Source organism: Dermacentor variabilis, chromosome 6 (genome assembly GCF_050947875.1).
Source record: "Dermacentor variabilis isolate Ectoservices chromosome 6, ASM5094787v1, whole genome shotgun sequence".
In the NCBI taxonomy this organism is placed as follows: domain Eukaryota; kingdom Metazoa; phylum Arthropoda; class Arachnida; order Ixodida; family Ixodidae; genus Dermacentor; species Dermacentor variabilis.
In genome coordinates this window covers 33,745,835-33,766,179 of record NC_134573.1, presented here as the reverse complement: position 1 = coordinate 33,766,179, position 20,345 = coordinate 33,745,835, and the positions used below count along the sequence as shown (strand labels likewise).

General features: G+C 48.3%; 1 protein-coding gene across 11 annotated transcripts in view; it reads right to left on the bottom strand.

The window, feature by feature from the left end:
• LOC142584714 (solute carrier family 41 member 1-like) overlaps positions 1-20,345 on the bottom strand; it is a 448,191-nt gene that overhangs the window by 120,018 nt on the left and 307,828 nt on the right. Inside the window, exon 1 of one of the 11 annotated variants that reach the window (XM_075694929.1) lies at positions 1,179-1,236. The exons of the other annotated variants lie outside the window; for them this stretch is intronic. The gene's annotated coding sequence lies outside the window, so the exon portion shown is untranslated. Of the gene's footprint in view, positions 1-1,178; positions 1,237-20,345 lie in introns of those variants that run through there. 11 annotated transcript variants of the gene reach the window in all.

The following is a 20,345-nucleotide window of genomic DNA, read 5'->3' as shown; positions in this document are numbered from 1 at the left end:
ATCATGACGTAAATCTTTGTGTGTGGCATGACTGCTATAGTATCGGCAAAGACGTGATTCCCTATAGCCCGTGACACAATAATAAATTACAGGCCAGAAGTTATTCATGAGACAAGCACACAAGATAAGAACGGGGCCAGGAGACTGTCGAAAGAAGCCTCGTTACGGAGGCTGCGCTTATTCCTTTGACAGAGAAACAAAACAAGTAGGCTGTTCGCAATAAACAACGACAAGTGCATCGCGAGTTCGCATTTCGATGCTGAAGGCAAGCTGTCGAGCTGAACGATGGTGGTATCACGTGGAATCAAACGACTGCTTCTTTTTTTCCTGCCGGCTGTTTAGCAGCACTAGGTTCGTGTTGCCGCTGATGATGCGTGCATGTCTAAAAACAAAATTGCCTATAGTAATAAGCTCTCAGTATGGGCAAGTACTCTGTAGAGGGTCGCTCAAGACGGCTTTAGCGAGGCTGTTTGGCGTAAGCTTGTTGAAACGGCTTTTACGCTATGACGCTTGATAATGTAATAGTTTTCTCCATCTTTAGTGCTTCTCGTGAGGGGAAGCATGCCAACCCTATATTGCGAGAAACAGCTGTGGCTCTCACGAATATACTCTTGCACCTTCCTCTGAAAAAAGGATTAAAATTCTGAGTCACTCAAGCTGTTCGAAGTGTTTCGCACAGCATCCCACAAAGTTCGTACAGCTATTGGGAGTGCATAAAGTTGGCGGCCATCAGGTTGCTCCTCTTATGTAAACTTTGTACTGGTGATGTTTCCTCACATGATCTTGCACACCGTTGTATTGTTCCAAGTGTTACCACCGTTGCCAACTGTATGACACGTGACAGCGCGTTTGGATCCAGCGGTGTGCGCTTAGGTGCACAAACTCTGAGCAGTGTGACCTTCTGATCTTTGCACGCGTCTGTGGCCACGTGCAAAGAGAACCAACGGCCAGAACAACAGAATGTGTTTTCGACCGCGGCTTCCACATCACGAGATAAGCTGTGTGTACACACGCGTCCCTCCACAGATTAGACTTTAGTGAAGTGATAGAGTGGGAAACGCACAATTCCAGAGATAATCAGGGGGTGGAACAGAATATCAGGAAAAACACTAAAACTGAAAGGGCAGCATTTATGCTGCTTGAGGAATTTCACGTCATTTTGTTGTCGTGCGGCTTACCTTATAGGTGTCGGCGCAAGGACGAGCGCTGCGAACGCTGCCGTCAGGGAAAGTGGCGCGGAGATTTAAGAGCCCAGTGTTTTTCTATCGAGAAACAACATGACTAAGTCAATAAAACATTTGTTTTCTCGGCAGGTTGGTTCATAATGCGTAGAAAAAACATATGGCGCCAAAAACAGACCAGCACGAAGGGGCAGGGACGTGGACAAGAACAAACTTTCAAATAATGTTATTTCATTGAGAGTTGTCAGGCACATAAGCACGCATTCGCAATGAAGCCGTACATATTCACTACGAAAAAAATAAAGTACTGGTGGGATGTGCATATTGCACTGGGCTGCAACAAATGCCGCGCAAGAGTCATTCCTGGCTCCCAAACAAAAACAATGACGTAGCGCTTGCGCGGATTGCGCTTCGAAGCGACATAAAACGCTTCCATCGCTTGCACGTGTCAGTGTATCTGCGCTCTCGTACTCGTCTGTTTTAGCGCAGCATCTTTTTCCCGAACATGATCGGGGCTAGGTGATAACGAGACTTTTCGCAGCCTTGACTCATTTGCTGCGATACGCAGTTATTTCGAAGAAGTTATTTTCCCCTCGATCCACTTCTCTCACGGTTGATGCACGAGCTTCGTCTTCATCCTGGAATTTGCGGAATGCCGTTGTCTCCGTACAGCGTCGACTCCTTCATAGATTCTGCTTTAACTGTCCCTCGATTATTTACTTTAGCACTGAAATACGCCAACGGCGTTTGCGTCGCGAGGCCGAAAGTCCCTAAACCCATTTCTTAAACTCTAAGTCTTATCTACGTATATATTTGCGTTCGTCCATGACGACCACTAAAATTTGGTCAAGTATACGCAATGCTACTTTTACTTCCCTTAAATAAAAAAAGATCAGCAAGACAAAACTCAGCCCCGCTAACTGTGCTGCAGCGCACTTGTAGGTTGCAATGTCTCGGCAGCAGCTGCGCGTGCGTGCGCCATCAGCCACTCTTCGTTTATGGCGTTTCTGCAGCTCGCACGTCATTGCAAAACTTGCGATTTCGTGCACACTGTGACGGCCCTCGCACACGCTAAACCCACTCGATTTTTTTTCGCCGGGTGCCTCGTAAGTGGGTCAAGTCCGCCGATAGTAATGCTATAAAGAAATGCGTGAACAACCCTGCGATCGAATCTCGTTCACAGCAGCGCGATGCTCCGTAACCACCAGGCCACGATGGCACGCATGCTTGCCTAAGGTCGCTCGTTGACGCGTCTTCGTCACGTACCACTTGCTCCCATTTGTACCTCGCGACAGCTAGCACTTTGGGATGTTGGGTTATAAGCTGCAGCGTCTTCGGGATGGGCCCAAATTTTTCGTCAGAGGAACGGGTTACCCCCGGCGTGAGTCCAGTTTGCCTATATTGCTGTCATATTATTGTTATTATTATCATTTTAGCGTCTATTATTACAGCAGAATACGCAATGAAATACGACATGAACGCCTTATGACAGCGGCGAAAGCAACGCAGTGCCAGCGACCGCCCGCAAGGTAAATGCTACGCATGTGCAAGGGATTCCAGGTTTTCACCGCCTCGTGTGGGAATGCCAAGGACTAAAGACATTCCTGGACGACTGCTGGCATAACACAGCGAAGTCCTTCGGGGACTGGGTCTAGCCACCGGCTAACGTGAGAGAGACACTTCGAGGGATTCCTAGTAGAAATAATGATGCGCGCTGTATTCGCAACTCAGTGTTCCTCAAGAGGGGCTGCTCTTACCGCCAGAGGACGCTTGGTAAACCTAAGGCGGTGTACCGCCGGTTGGCTTTGGGAGCCCACGGTAAAACCACAAATGAGGCAGTGCAAGGGGACATGGGTTCGGACTTGTTTGAAGTCAGAGAAACGCAGAGCAAAATTAGTCTTGAAGAACGACTCGGGGACATCGATTAAAATAAATGGGCGGCTAGAGTGCACAAGTATCTGTAGCTAAAAAACGTGGACACAGAATAGAGGAAGAGGTCAAGAAAGTTGGCAAACGAGTACAGGGTGACTGAAAGTCTATATAGACAACAGGAGTAACCTGAAGGTGAGAGGTATAGGAACAGCGAATCGGATGCAAAGGATGGAAAGGAAAAAGAAAATCGTGGAGATTTATAAGAATCAAAATGAAGGAATTGGAAGTGAATCTGTAGGATAACACGAAAGGAAGTGCCTTGCTATTTGAGGGTCCAGCTGGTTGCTTAGGCACAAAGACATACCTCAGCGACATAACACACCTTTCCTGCCTCAGCGCGCCCTGACGTCACGAATTTCAAAGGTGCCTGCTCGGGCTTATATATATATATATATATATATATATATATATATATATATATATATATATATATATAGCTTCTATATATATATATATATATAGCCTTCTGCGAGTCCCTGGGCGTCACCTGTGGTGTTGGTTAAGAACGAGGACGGCACGTGGCGCTTCTGCGTCGACCACCGTCATCTGAACAGCGTTACAAAGAAGGACGTCTACCCGCTTCCACGTATAGACGACGCCCTTGACTGCCTGCACGGTTCCAGCTATTTCTCGTCTATTGATCTTCGTTCGGGATACTGGCAGATTGCTGTTGACGATATGGACGGAGAAAAAACTGCGTTCATCACACCTGATGGTCTATACCAATTTAAAGTAATGCCGTTTGGATTATGCAACGCCCCTGCCACCTTCGAACGTATGATGGACTACTTGCTCCAAGGTTTCAAACGGTCCACATGCCTCTGCTACCTCGACGACGTCATCGTCTTCTCGCCAACGTTCGACATTCACCTTGAACGTCTCACAACTATACTTGATGTAGGCGAAGCTGCAACTTAACTCGTCCAAATGTCGTTTTGGCCACCGGCAAATTACTCGCAACAAAGGACGCAAGCAGTTTTTCGCCCTTCACCATGTCGGCCTGGTCAATGCTTCGCACACGCCCATAACGCACGGAACGTTACACAATATAAATATACATGATTTTCTCATTCTGTTTGGCTGATAACCGTGCACATGAAAGCTTCGCCATTATTAGCGACATATTTATTCCCACCTGCCCCGATGTAGGCTTACGTGGCGTTTTCAAGAGGCACCTGTCTCCTAATATTTCGATCAGGGATCGTTCAGTCTAGACCCAAATGCTAAAACCCCTCTATTCTCGAAAGTAGCGACACTCTCCTCCTCGCGCCTGCTTTCTCCTCGGATTTCGCTCAACTACGGGTCGGCCCTGCGCACGGCACGCTATTCGGGCCAGGGCCCGCCGGGGGCCGTGGAATAAAGAATGTGCGCGCTTGTTGTTTCCCTTGCTTGAAGTGTTATTGTGGAATTTATCGCATCACGACACTGATTTGACTATAGTGAACTTCCAGTAGGTCGTGCTGACGAATATTTTCGAAAATAGACTCCGAGATAAACTAGCAGAAGCGCTCTAAAATATGGCTGTCGTTCAGCGGCTTGCTTTCTATGACCGCGCCGCTTTGACCACCCATGGCTCGGCGGAGTGCGGTATGCGGAAAATTTAAGCATTGCAGGCAATTCATGCGTTAATTTCATATGTGCGGCTTTAATAAACACTTAAGAAGAAAAAAGAAAACTCAGGGCCCTTCTACTTTGTGAAGAAGGATGACCAGCGAAGTTGTGTATGTGGGCCCCTTAATGGCGAACTGCAGCTCCGCCGCGGGTCGGGCCGGTATCTTCGGTATTGGCCACGGAGCAAGAAATATTTAGGAGTGGAAACTCCGCGGTTTGCGGCGACCAGTAAAGGTCACAAGCCCGCGGATATGTTTTCATGCTGGCGGCACCTGGCGGCATGGGAAGGAATTACCGCCGTTTCGGTTGCCAGGGCAACCGGTTGAGCGTGTTGCTCCCGTTCGGCCGCGCGCGCCTGACTTCTACCACGGAGTGGCCGGAGCCGCAGAGCCGCCTGCCGGGCGCTGCTTTTTTTTTTTCAGCTGCGCCTTCTACGACGCGCCGCATGGTGCCGCCACTGCATACGGTAGCGTCGGCGCACGCAACAATTGTGACTTTATCTGGTCGCCCGCGCTCGCTCGCGCCGACGGGAGTTTCGCCTCCTATATGTCTTAGTGGTATCGGCCTACGTATGGTGAGTTTTTTCTTACGATACGAAAATTTCCTTGGCGGGTAGAGGTATACAGCTTCGCTGTAAAATAAGCAATAGCTGGTTTGTTACCGTAAAGCCACCTTTATCGTGGGCACCGAAAGCACTGGAGACAACGTCACTACGCTATGGACGTATTCTGGGCTTGTGTGTAGAGTCAATAAATTAAACAATGCACGCATCAGAAGTTCACTTACGTTGCTTCACAATAAACAAACAGAATGCAACACGTACATTTTACCAGAACTGAGGGGCCAAATGCAATGCGCGTAGCTCGTATTCTGTGACGCGGCGCGAATGAAGCCCGTCAGTTACGCAATTTTCTTTCTTTTTGCTGGCTGCTTGCTGTACAGCGGGTGCCGACATAATAACATTTAGCAGACGTGAAGCGTTATTTTTTTTTTAAATTCTGAATGTCAAAAACTGAAAGGTGGGCCTCTACAGTATGCGTTTGAAAAATCACGCCAATTCATGTATAAGAACTTAGCATTATTTGGTTTGACAGAAACCATTCTTATTGCCAATCTTGTTTTATTCAACCGATTCGCTGCCGGTGTTCGAGAACTTCTGACACTTAACTCTACGGAGCTACCAAGCTCATAGAGATGCACATAATAATTAATGAAAGAAAAATGGTGCAGAGATTTGTAGGCCTGATTATGCGTTCGCAAAGGGTAAGCAGTTCGCAAAAAGAAAAAGAAATACTGTCGGACATGAGCCACGGAGGAGTTATTGCGACCTGAAGGTTTTTTTTTTTTGTTGGTGAACATAAACACTCCGCCTTTAGTTACATCGTCACAAAACAACGGCGGACATAGGGAACAGTTTTTTATTGCATATATGTCAAAAGACTCTAGTAATCTGTTGTGTAACCTCATAGTGGGATTCAGGTCTTGGACTGTTAAAAAAATGCTTGTATGAAAAACAAAATATTTTTACCGCACAGAGGCGCACCTAAACATAGAAAACTCTAAAATTTGCGTGCTTCCGTGGCTTCCCAAGTGCTATACATAAAATTTATGAATTGAAGAAGCGACGGTGGGTCGCGAGCAGAACATTGTAAAGGATATTTGGCGTAAAAGTAATGTAAACGCCAAAAAACAAAACACTGCAGTGACGCGAAGAGCTCAAAAAAAAAAAAAAGAAAAACGGTTAGCGAGATGTTTTACACGCACTAAATGTGCAGTGCTGCACCGTGATGAACTTAAGAAAAAGTCTAGCTTGATAACATTATAAAAATAATCGTGCAGCCTTGCCTACAATTATTAGGAGAAGTACAGTACTTGCCTCGCAAAGAAGGCAAGTGCGTGTTTCGAAGGTGCCAAGTCCTGTGATGTTGTGGAGCCATTGTTTTTGCCACACGACGTCTCGTTTACTTCCAAGGATTGCAAACAATGCCAGTCCCTTTTCCCGCCTGCTGCTATATCGAAAAGCGCAGCATCGAGGCATTGTTTATTCGGCAATCGAAGCTCAACTAACTTGCAAAATTCACGTGCTCCGCGGGGCAGCGCGATACAGACGTGGCGCGCGAATAGCGACCGAATAAAAATAATAAAAAACAGCTAAAACAAGTTTGATGTCTCCTTGACGTGAGTGTCAGCTCATAGGGCGTTTTCGCGAGCCGCAGCCATTCATCCCGCGGGAAGCGCCGGCGCGGCGCCAGCGAGGAGGAAAACGAGAATGAAAGTGGCGCGGGTGAGGGTGTGGCAGCAATGATCTAGCAGTGGCGCTACTCTCCAGAATATAGGGGCATTACTAAATACCTCGTTCATGTGCCATCTTGTACTATTATGAGCAATATGAAAGGGAACACGGGAACGCGTAGGAAACACCCTCAGACCCACCTATGGTTGAAACGCTGCGGCCGCCGTCGGAAACAAAGTGGAAAGGGGGACGCTGTCTAACAACTGTTCGCGCTCCCGCCGTGGGCTGCAAGGGGTGGAATTTCGAATCGCCAGCAGACAGTGATAATACTGTTAGATATTGCGTCACTGGTAAGTTTTTGAGCCGAAATCATTACTAAATGTAGCACTGTTCCTTAATTCGATATTTATTTTCCGTAAATCTTCTAAATAGGAAAAAAATGGGCTGTATGGGTGAGTTCAAAATAAGTTTATTGGCGCTTGTCGAATATTAAAAAGATATTGTAGCAAATAAAATAAGGAAATAACGTCATGCCAGCTTATGCTCGTCCTTTGTTTTGTTCGTTGGTGGCCTAATAACCCGTCATGCCACCGCCAACTTGAACGACGGCCTCCATTTTTTGGGGCAGAGACGCGTAGAGAGCCTCGATGAATGCGGTATCATGCTGAAGGCGCTTCCACTCATGTTATATTGCTTCCCATAGTTGGTCGGAGTTCGCCAATTTTAACGACCTCTTCGAAAGGTTCACTTTCATACCGTCCCAAACATGCTCTATAATATTCATGTCGGCACCCTTAGCGCACCACTGCAGTTGCATTAGCCCTCACTGTTCCAAAAGGCGCGCCACGTTTTACGATGTATGAACGGGAGACAAGTCCTGCCCGAAAAGATAACACCCATGCGGGTGTGGACCGCTCAACACATAACGAACCATCTGGTGCTCGAACAGAGTGCAATATGCAGCACTGGTCAACCTCCCATCAATTCTCACCAGTGGGCCAAGGCCTTTGTGGGAAATCGCCCCCCAGACGTCCACAGACACGCGTCCGCTGGCGGCCACCTCCTGGATATTCTGCGGACTAAACCGTTTGTTGTCAGTCTGCCACATTCTCTTCCGTTGGTCGCAGCGGCTCGAGAACGTGGACTTATCAGAGAAAACCACATACTTCCACTCGTTCTCGCTCCAGCTGCGGAGTTCAGCAGTGAGCCTCAGGCGAGCTGCTTTGTTGGCTGCGATGAGCAGAGTTATCCGTGCGGTGATGCGACTTCGCAGTCCTGCTTCTTTAAGCCTTCGTCGTATTGTGCTGTCGCTGAAGTTGTCTAGGCCGAGAGCACCTCGAATGCCATTTGCACTTTGAAATGGTTTGTCGCTGACGGCAGCCACGATGCAAAGACCTTGGTCGTTCATTGTTGATCGGGGTCGTCTGCGTTGCGGCGCATCGTTTATACATCCTTCGTCTCGGTAAGCCTGGATAATCCGGTTGACCATTATCAATGGGCGGCCTGTCACGAGAGCAATATTTCGCTGCGTATAACCTCTTTGGGACATTTATATTTTTCCGCTGTTTAAAGGCACTCGAGGCATCTTGAGGTTGCAAAATCACAGTTAACTGCTCTGCGTGGGCGACTGCAGTGTGCTAGGTGAATTTTTCTGAACGAACTTGGTGCAACAAAGTCGCACGAGAGACAGTTTGTCAATGTTTTTTTTTTCTTTATTCTATTCCTCTGCCGTCATTGGTTCGAGCGCCGCCGCTGTTCGAGGTGTCACTGACAACCGGGTATGTCGATTTAAATAAGGAATCGGTTTGTCATACAGGACAAGTTTGGTCTAAGAGTGCTATATGAAGTGGTTGCGTGAAAAAAAAAAGAATGAATGAAAGAAAAGACAATGAATCGGTGTAAGTCACTGCGACGATTACCGGCTTATCGGCCGTCAGACGATACCATATTACCGGCGAAATGACATGAAGCTGCTGCTTTGTAGAAATGTCATCGTGGTGGGAGTGCTGACTGTTAGTGGAAGAGCGCCCTCCTTTCCCCCTTTGTTTTTCACAGCGCCATCCCCGTATCGTTCCGAGTTTGTTTCGAGGCTGTTTGCCACGCGTTCCTGTGTTCCCTTTCATATTGCTCATAATTGTACGTACCAACAAATGGAGCAACGAAGTCCTTCTACTTAATAGAAATACTGAATTCAAGACCATATATTTTCTTAGAAATCATTTATAGCAATGGAAGGCAGCGGAGATAAGGCGAAACTCGTACATAACACGACATAACGTAACGTAGCTATTCATGTGCACGTGTAGGATAACATTATCAAACCGCGTTGTGTTTCGTGCGAAGATGTAGAATCCTTGCGACACTTTGTTCTAGCTCATTCGCCGAAAGTACGCTTCCAAAAGTAAAATGCACGTAGAGCTAACACTTTCGCGTGTTGGTCTTAGCCTCTCGGCTCTTGCTATTTGATGTTATGGCAGGAGTGTGCAACAAAATATACGTTGGTACTGCAGAAAGGTTGACGCGTTAAGCACATTTTTCAAATTTATGAACGAACATCTTTCTATCTTTTGTTTGCGGCTCCATCATAAGTAAAACTGTTGTCGTTTTGCATACTTTATGCGGCATTTCTTTCTTTTCTCTCTCTCTCTCTCTCTCTCTGTCTCTCTCTCTCTCTATATATATATATATATATATATATATATATATATATATATATATATATATATATATATATATTGCCACATCCAATACGCGGCTTGTAGAGAAAAACGAAGATCTCGCGTATTGTAGAAGACGAAGTCCCTGCCTAATCGTTTTCAGTTTGCCTATAATTAAAGTGCCCTGTCCTGTTTTCCGAATTCTTGCTGTTTGTGAATTGTGACACTGGTGGAGGCGCTGGGTAAATGGTTGGGACGCCAGTCAACAGCCCCACATCAAGCCCAGGACGTTTTTCGCGTGTCAAAACAACCGTTCGCCGCTCCAGCCGTCGCCTATTAGGCCGAAACCCAGAATTTGGTACCCTACCAGGAAGCTTGCCTGTTACCCCGAGCGCCTAAACATGGTAGACGCAGGCTGTCCACAGGTGACTCTTCTGACTCTATGATATCCCGTGGGCTTCCACGGCGACGCCTACAAGGATGCAAAAGATTGGCTCGAGGAGTACGAGCGCGCAGCCGAGTAGAATGAGGGGCGTGCTGGACTGAAGCTATCTCTGTTGAAGACGGACTCCACTCGTGGTTCGTAAATCGCGAGGGAGACTCGGCAAGCTGGGATGAGTTCCGCCGCCAGTTCCTCCATACATTCGGGAGCACCAAAAGGCGAGACCACGCGCAGCGTCTTTTCGAATTGCGGATTCAAAAGCCGAATGAAACTGTTGCCATGTTTGCTGAGGACATGGCTCGTCTTTGTCGACGTGCAGACCCCGATATGTCCGAAGCAAAAAAGCTCAGCAACCTCCTGCGCGGCGTAAAGGAGCAGCTGTTCGCTTGTCTTGTGCGGAACTCGCCGACAAGTGTCGATGAATTTATTAAAGAATCGACAGCCATAGAGCGCGCGTCACGCCTACACTGCCGCCGGTGTGATCACCTGAGCAGCAGTGGAGCGGCAAGCGCTGCAGCCGTGACGGCCACAGACGAGGGTTCCTTGCGTCGGCTGATACGCGAAGCAGTTCAGGAAGAGATGAAGAAGCTCACTGCCACGCCAAGTGAATGCACAGCTGCGTCGGTGGCTCAAGTTGTTCGCCAAGAAATAAGGCAAGCGTTTTCGGCTCCCGAGCCACATCCCCTGACCTGGCAGCCCAGCTACGCAGATGTTGCCCGATGACCGCCACTTCCGATGCCGACGCCGCAGTATCACCAGCAGTCAGCACTAGCATCGCCTTGCTGGTACCGTAGGGAACAACCGACGGAATCACCACTTCCCAGAACCGACATTTGGCACACAGCTGACTAAAAAATCAGAAATCAGAAATAATCAGAAGAATAAGAATGGGCTGGAGTGCGTTTGGCAGGCATTCCCAAATCATGAACAGCAGGTTGCCATTATCCCTCAAGAGAAAAGTATATAATAGCTGTGTCTTACCAGTACTCACCTACGGGGCAGAAACCTGGAGGCTTACTAAAAGGGTTCTACTCAAATTGAGGACGACACAACGAGCTATGGAAAGAAGAATGATAGGTGTAACGTTAAGGGATAAGAAAAGAGCAGATTGGGTGAGGGAACAAACGCGAGTTAATGACATCTTAGTTGAAATCAAGAAAAAGAAATGGGCATGGGCAGGACATGTAATGAGGAGGGAAGATAACCGATGGTCATTAAGGGTTACGGACTGGATCCCAAGGGAAGGGAAGCGTAGCAGGGGGCGGCAGAAAGTTAGGTGGGCGGATGAGATTAAGAAGTTTGCAGGGACGGCATGGCCACAATTAGTACATGACCGGGGTTGTTGGAGAAGCATGGGAGAGGCCTTTGCCCTGCAGTGGGCGTAACCAGGCTGATGATGATGATGATGATGACTACAGGCCCTTGCGCTTCCACTGCGGGGAAGCGGGACACATCTGTCGTTATTGCCCTTATCGCGTCGCAGGGTACCAAGCATTTCCATCCACTGCTTCTCGTCAGGCTTTCGACGGCAGCGGAGCGAACATTCACGCGAATTCGACGAGCTGACGAGCGGATTCTGACCGGTCGTGCTCCCCTTCTCCGGGACATCTTTTTCCACCTGAAAGACGCAGTTCCACCAACGTGGCCTGAGGGCGATCTCCCAGCCCACGCCGGGGTAACCGAAGGCCGCGACCTCAGGGAACCATTGCCGTCGAACGAGCAGCCCATACAGCCAGATGATTTGACGACAGACGAAATTGTTAGAGCCGATGTTACTCTATCAATTGACGGCCATGACAGGAGGGCGCTGGTAGACACTGGCGCGGACTTTTCGATCGTAAGCGAAAAACTGGCGGACGCACTTCGCAATGTGAAAATAGAGTGGTCAGGGCCGCACAGTTAAGGTGCTGGAGGCCAGCTACTGACACCGACTGGCAAGTGTACTGCAATTATCAACATAGAGGATTTATCACTCGTCGCAAATTTTGTTATTTTCTCCGACTTTTGCAAACGTGTAATATTACGTATGGACATCTTACGCGAGTACGGCGCCATCATCAACATACCGGAAATTATACTAATCTTTTCAGGGGACGAAAGTGCAGAACTACAACGGAAGTCCTTGCGAACCATAGACGACGTGACCACACCAACGTTATCTTGCTGTCTTTGTTTCCGTCAGGAGCGACACAGAATACCATGGAGAAGGTCTTGCTGAGCAGACAATTACGCTTCTGCCCACTCAAGGTGCTGCCATGCTCAGAAGTCTTGTCAGTGTAATGCGGGGGCAAATAGAAGCACTGCTGACAAACTTCAGCAAGAAACGACGACGCACTGCAAAAGGTGCAGCAGTCGCTTACCTCGACGAGATTGCGGAATTCGGCGAATGCCTTACATTACAACAGGGAGAGCAAGACGCTTCGGCACTGTTACCTGTACTTGACGTGAGAGCGAGCCTATTACCAATGGAAAGGAAGCGCCTTGTGGACCTGCTGCACTAGTTTCGCGATTGCTTCTCTTCGACATTCAGGGTCGGTCAGATGCCACTGACAAAGCACCGGATTATCACAGAAGAGAAAGCGAGACCAATCCAACAAAACCCATACGTTGCAGCGCCAAAAGAACGCGAAACCATCTAAGAGCACGTGAAGAAAATGCTCGCCTATGACGATATCCAACTATCAAATAGCCCGTGGGCATCGCCGGTAGTGATGGCCAAAAGAAAAACGGCAGCCAACTTTTTTGTGTCGACTGCCGTAAGCTTAACCGGGTGACAAAGAAAAACGTGTACCCGTTACTGTGTATGGAAGATTTTCTCGACAGACTGAGGCATGAACGCTACTTCTCGTCGATGTACCTAAAGAGTAGCTATTGGGAAATCGATGTTGACGAGGGAGACAGAGAAAAGACTGCTTTCGAAACGCCTGACGGGCTTTACGAATCCAAGGTCCTGCCTTTCGGTTTGCGCTCAGCTCCAGCAACATTTCAGCGTCTCATGGATACGGTTCTGTCAGGCCTGAAGTGGCAGACATGCCTTGTACCCCTCGACGACGTTATAGTTTTTTCGGCAACGTTCGAGGAACACCTGAGACGGCTGCTTGCGGTTCTACGAACGATACGGTCGACCGGCCTAACATTGAAAACAGACAAGTGTCACTTCGGTTTCGAGGAACTCGATTTCTTAGGTAATGTTGAGAGTCATCGAGGCGTCCGCCCTGACCCCGACAAGATCACAGCCGCCACAACGGACAAGAAGGCAGTGAGGCGTTTTCTAGGTTTCTGCGCGTATTACAGAAAGTTTATTGCCAATATTTTGCATGTAGCTTTCCCGTTAACGCGCCTTACAAGAGAAGACGTTGCCTTCGTGCGGGGCGATCGATCTTTGACAGCACCTGCAAACAGATCCAGAATAGAGCAAGCCGCTTCATCATAAACGATTACAGCTACCAGTCTAGTGTTACACAAATACAACTTAAGCTTTCGTTACAATCCTTGAGCACTCGCCGAGACATTGCCCTTTTATCACTGTTCCACAAATTCCTTCCCTCCACTCGAACACCCGCATGCTTGAAACGACCCTACTCCACGTCACATAGGCTTCATAATCATTTCAGCTATGCCCGCCTTTAGGGGTCTACAAAAGCATTCCATTACTCTGCTCTTCCTCGTGCTATCAGAATATGGAATTCGCTCCCGGACAGCATTGCAAGCCAATCTAATTACGATTCATTCCGTGATGCCTTGACTGAATACATGACTAAAGAAAAGTGAAGTTCTACGTTTGTCGCACAATGCTTTCTATACTTGCACTATCTTTTACAGCTTATTTTCGCATTATTACCGTTATGTCGCTATGTTTACCGTTTCGTTGGAATGTCGCGTCCGTAACTTTTCTGTCATTGTTTTCATTATTACTGTTTTTATTAATTACACGACTTCACTGAAAACAATCTGTGTGATTCATTCCTTGTTATTATATTATGTTTTTATGTTTATTTTTTTCCCTAGTGAATCATGAACTAATTAATTCTTTTTTCATCTCAGTTGTACCTTGGTTGTAGGTTGTAAACAGATACGGTTTATAGATGTCTTGTATTCTATGTATTTTCTATGTACTGCCCCCCTTACTCAATGCGTCACTTTGAGGCCTGTAAGGTATTTTTAAATAAATAAATAAATATCCTGTACTGGCTCACTTTGACGAGGACTCTCCTACCATGAGTCATACGGACGCTAGCAACGTAGGTCTAGGCGCTGTGCTCGTGCAGTGGCAAGACTCAGCCGAAAGAGTCATGCATGCGCAAGTATGACGCTCTTACGCGCCGAGTTTAAATACTCAACCACAGAAAAGGAATGCCTTCTGGTGGTATGGGCAGTTATGAAGTTTCGCCCATATCTTTATGGCCGTTCCTTTAGTGTTGTCAGCGATCATCACTCACTTTGCTGGCTGAAGAACTTGAAGCATCCGTCCGGTGAACTAGCGCATTGGAGCCTAAGCCTTTAAGAATGCGATATGACAATGGTGTACAAATCCGCAAGACAGCACTCCGATGATGACTGCCTTTCATGGTCACCGATTGAGCAGGAAGTCACAGAAAATGACGAAGTCATGGCTTTCATAGGAGCTCTAGACACGGCCACCATTTTTCGTCAGCAGCGGAAAGACAGCGAACTGATTCCGCTAATTGATTTTTCAGAAGCGCGGACTACAAGCGGGCCCAAAACATTTGCAAGAATCTTGCCATCATTCTGCTTCACTAATGATGTTCTCTACAAGAATTTATCTGCAAGCGGAAGCAGCCGCCTACTTGTCCCAATGTCTATCCGTCATGAGGTCTTGCAAGCCTGCCACGATGAACAGACATCTGACCACCTCGGCTACACGTGAACACTGGCCCGAGTCAAAGAGAAGTATTGCTGGCCCAGTATTGCCGCCTTTGAGAAAAATTAGCACACGTACCTCGATTGTCAATGACGCAAACCACCACTTATGAAACCAGCTGGGCTACTATAACCAGTCCAAGTGCCCACGACCCCATTTGCCCAAATCGGGATGGACATTCTCTGACCATTCCTGACTTCCAATACTGGCAATGGGTGGGTAATAATTGCCACCGATTATCTGACGCGCTATGCAGAAACCTAGCCCCTTCCAAGCGGCATCGCAGTCGAAGCAGAGCGACTATTTATTGAAAACGTGGTTCTGAGGCACGGTGCGCCAGCGGTGAAAATAACGGACAGAGGGACTGCTTTTACGTCTGCACTTGTAAAGACAGTGCTTAGCCTCAGCGGCACGGCTCACCGAAAGACCACCGCCCATCACCTGGAAACGAACGGCCTAAGAGAACGCTTGAACAAGACTGTCGCGGATATGCTGAGTATGTACGTAGACGTGGATCACAAAAATTGAGATGACATTCTACCGCACTGTATGTGGGCCAGTCCCCTCTTTCCCAGGAAAAGAACTCCTGAAGTTGTGAAAGCAGAGTATAAAATTTTTTAATTTAAAATTGGTTTCCTCTTCCGGCAGTTCCGCTTAAAGATGGGAGCTTGGATATTGGACGAGCCACTAAGGTAAACGCCATTTTCGTTCCTGCGACTCTAGAAAAAAAAAAAGGGGGAGGGGGGGGGGTTTACTCCTACGAAGCATCTGCACACGAACCTCCACCAATGGGCGCGCACACCACACTGACGTCACGATCCGGACGGCCGGTGGGCCCGCCGATGGAGAAGGCTGCCGCCCGCGCCTCGAACTGGGCCGAGTCGCGTCAGTCGTGTGCGCCTGCCCTTCGAGTGAATTCCCAAACGGTTTGTGGTGGTCTATCATACCGAAAATATTATCGCGAGCTTACGATGCTGTGATGACCCTAATATGGGACAAAGGTTCGTGTACTCAAAAGGTTCTGATGGTTCTCTTAGGCGGAGCCTCCGAGAACCCAATTGAGGACAAAGCCGTTTGTTTCGAACACACACACACAAACGTTTAATGGAACTAACGAAGTGAAGGTCAAAAGCGTGGCAGTTTGGGCGAGTTGGTATGTCATAACTGTTTAAGGCTAGTAGCGCCGCTCAGGACGAGCAAAAAGGAAAGAGGTAGGGGTAATCAAAGGGAGCGGAAAACAGGGTGAGCGCTACTGTTTCCGCTCCCTTTGATTACCTCTACCTCTTTCCTTTTTTGCTCGTCCTGAGCGGCGCTACTAGCCTTAAACAGTTAGGAACTAACGAAGGCTTAAAAATAAATAGAAGAAAATAGCAAACATAAAAGGAACACTCAAATACACATCAAGACTTGCATTTGGGGCTAGTATGGAGCTAAGTAGTGCGCGAGTCCGGGCTTGCCACGGCGGCAGGGACGCACAACAGTCTCGACGCGACCACGCGGCGACAAGCTGACGAAATGAGTGGCGCCGGTCTCACCAAAGGTCGTGGTGTACGTTGATTGACCGGGCGACCGGAACTGGCCAGCTCTGTCTCGGAGAAGTAAACGAGCAGACGGCGGCGGCGTTCTGGCCGGGCAGCTGGGTGTAGAGCTCGGGCCCGTAGCCCGACTGCTCTTGTCCTGCCCACGGGCACAGAAGCTCGGACGCCGGCGTCGGGCAGCAGGCGGCACGACAGACGGGGGTGGCGTTCTGGCCGGGCAGCTGGCGTAGAATTCGGGCCCGTAGCCCGACTGTTCACGTCGTGCCCGCGAGCATAGAAGCTCACCGGCCTTGAGGAGCTGACGGCACGCTCGGGTAGACGGGCGACGCACAGGAACAGGTTGGCAGGAGGCCCCGGTCGGGTGAAGTCCTGGTGGCTCGGGTCCGGAACCCGACGGCCCGTCTTAAACGCCCGCTCCGGTGGTTGACCTCCTCCTGCCGTCGCTTCCTGGAACTCTCCTGGCGTCTCCCCGGCGTCTCCTCTGCGTCTCCCCTGGTTCTGCCAGCGCACCACGCTTTCAACGCGACAGCGTTAAGGAGCTCGTGTCGCAGAAAAGCCGGTGTCGTCGGCGTCGGCGGCGTTGGCCGTGAGCGATAAATTCCAGCAGGCACTTCATGAATAACAAACAACTTGCAAGATGGGCTGGGTGGGAATCGAACCAGGGTCTCCGGAGTGTGAGACGGAGACGTTACCACTGAGCCACGAGTTTTTTTTTCTTTATTGCCGGTCTTCGACGTACACTTACGGTACTGAGCCACGAGTTCGATGCTTCAAAGCGGTACAAAAGCGCCTCTAGTGAACGCGGTGTTGCCTTAGAAACGAGCTGTTTCTAAGGCTCAGGCGTGCGTCGCTTGCTCAGGCGCACATTTCGTTGTCGCGCCGAACGCTGCGTTGCTCGACGCTCACCGCGTCCGATGCGGGGCGCGTAGTCGCTGCGCCGTAGCCCATTGTCTTACACCCCTTGGCGCGTCGACGGGAACGATGTCGCGTTCCACTCTTGAAGGCGAAGCTTAAGCGTCCTCCAATTTTTTCTTCTGATCTGCCGATTTGGCATCTTCCGATTGGGTGCCTGACTCCCCGTGGTCTTTCCTAATTGGTTGCTTTTCTTTTTGTTTTTCATGCGCCGCGCGTTCTCGTACCGGACGCTCTTCGGCGTCGTTGTTTTCCTTCTTCCAGCATGGAATCCGCCTCGGCGCGCGTGCACTCATTGTCGTCTGCTCCTGACCGTCCCGATCACCGCACCATGTCGCGCACCACACACCACAGATACACCGTTTGTGCCGTGTGCGTTTATTCTGGCCGTGATCCGGCGCAGAAGCATGGCAGCGAGCATCGCTGACGCTGCGCTACGGTTTGCCTGAAAACAGGATCCCGCGGCTGCACACCGCTACAAACACACATCCCGCGTGTTTGTGCCATGTTGTTTTGTTTCGCTCCCGAGTGAAGTTACGACGAGGAAAGTTTGCCAAAGTCTGGTGCCTACTGTTAGCGGCGGGTGTGTTCGTGTATACTGTATCTATGTACAAGAAAAAAAAAATTAAAAGGAACGAAAAAAAAGACCTTTCACATTCTTGAAAATAAATTCATGACAACACAAAACCAAAAAAAAGAAATCTAACTCTTATGCTATTTAAAACCAAGAGTACTTATTTAAAACGATGAATGAAGCATTTTTGTACACTTCCTGCCTCAATCGTCTTCTCGTCCGACTTGTAATGGTTTCGATAATTTCATTGTTCTTTCTTTAAGTCCTTGTTAAATAGCAAATGATTCATTTTCCGCTCGCAAATTGAGTAATAAATGTGCCGTGTACATGTAAACCAGCGCAAAAGCCATGCAGAGCTGCTCTTTCTTCTTTTGTCCCTTGCATGCAATGAAGTTAAAAAGCAGACGAGGCGCGGCATTGTCGAAGGCAGGGGGCTATTTTTCTTTCCCGATCCGGCACGTGCTGTAGGATTCCAACCACGAGAGCGCCACCGAACGAGCAATACAAAAGACTTTATTTGTACCGAGAATTACGCATTTTAGAAGCGCGGTTTTTTGAGCGGGTCTGTTTTAGTCGCGGAGGCAATCGGCTGTCGCGCCTTTCTGGATGGGGCCTCCCTTTTTTTTCTAAAGTTGTATCCGTCGATAAGTAAATCACACAGAGGGGCGATGATATTTATAGGCAGACCCAGCCAGTCTACCTCAGCGTGCAATCAAAAAACGAGAGACTAAAGACATAGAGACGGCCGAAGTGCATATGACGTTACAATAAACGACAGCGTTTCATTTGAAAGCGGGTGACACATCTACAGAAAGACACATGAAGTAAATACATATTTTATGCAGATATTAAGGGCCAACAAACGCGGACGTCAAAGTGAAACATATATTGGCGACTCTTACTGCATGGTATTATACTTGTTCGCTTCGCGTTCGTTTCTGTACTAACGTCATGTGTCTTAATAAACACATCAACCTGAATTCACCAAAGTTCTTACGCTAGAAGTGTTCGTAAGTGCGGACACTAGCCAATCGTATTGTAGGCCAGTTTATTGGCGGAGGTGGCAGCTCAATGGCAAACAGCATTTGGTAGCGAAAAGCTTTGTGAATGCGGCTCCTCACCTGTTAGCTAGGCATGCCTTATCGTGCGTGTCTTTTGCTGGGCTGTGAACTATCACATTCATGAAACAATGAAAAAAAAAAGATAAGGAAACCTGTCTGGCGGTCTCGGCGCCGGAAAGCACTGGCATTAATATTGCCCCTGTCCGGTAAACTTTTCCAAATATGCCAGATGCTGCATCACCAGCCGCATTTAGGTTATGAAGCGGTTATTTTCAGCACATTTCTCTAAAAAGAAAGGAAAAAAAAATGTCATAAAGGTCTGTGGTTGCATGTACGCTATAGTGAGAATGAGAGCTTCAAGTGGGATGTAGTAGTTTACATACCCATTGAAAGACAACGCATGACACAGGCAAAAATCATAGCAACGATTGGAGCGTGGCCGAATAGAGATATGTGTCTCAAATTCGCGCCAGTTCAGTCTGCCAATCCTTGTGTTTGTTGCTTTTTTTTCCTTTTTTGCTCAAGGCGTAGCACTTCTACTGAAAGCACGCGTTCGAGGTTGAATATCGGCTTATATCGATGCCGCCTGCGACCTTGCGTAGACAGCTCTCAAGGGCCGGTGTGCGGGGAGCATAAACTTCACACCAGCGGACAAGCTGCTGGGCATGATTCCTTCCACTCGTCACGCAATAGAGAGGATGCACACAGCCAGCAAAAGAAGGGAAAAAATATCGAAGGACGTGCTTCATGGAAAAAAACGACGAAGCAATTGTCGACAACAGTTTGACAACACGGAAGAACGTACGCGGTGCGAATGTAAACAGAACACACGTAATGTATTCATCGGCCTATGCGGCACCATTCGAATGGTGAAAAACAAAAGTGTTCCTCCAGAAAGTCGCTGCGCTGCGTAATCGATGCTGCGCAGTTTACTGCACGTAACTTTTGTGTGTGTCTTGGCGGAAGACCCGGGAATTCAAATGAATGTTCCCGCGGGCAGTTTACCGAAAACGGAGGCTTATCTTCGTGGCCCTACGAGTGACGTCATTAACGGGACTTTTTTGAACTGGCCTCAAGAAACTGGTTGGCTAATGACTCTTGAAGGGTGCAACAGTGGAGACGTGGCAAATCAATGCATGCTCGTCACGTAGCAGACGCCAAGGAAACATGCAAAATGGTGTGCTGATTTGCATCGTTGCTGCGAATTTTGATCTTTCCTTTTTTGTATGGATGCCGTCCACATGACGGTGAAATGGGGATTAACAACTTTGCAAAATAGTGTGTTTTTCTTTTCAAGTTTGCCTGACCAGCTGCTTATCTGG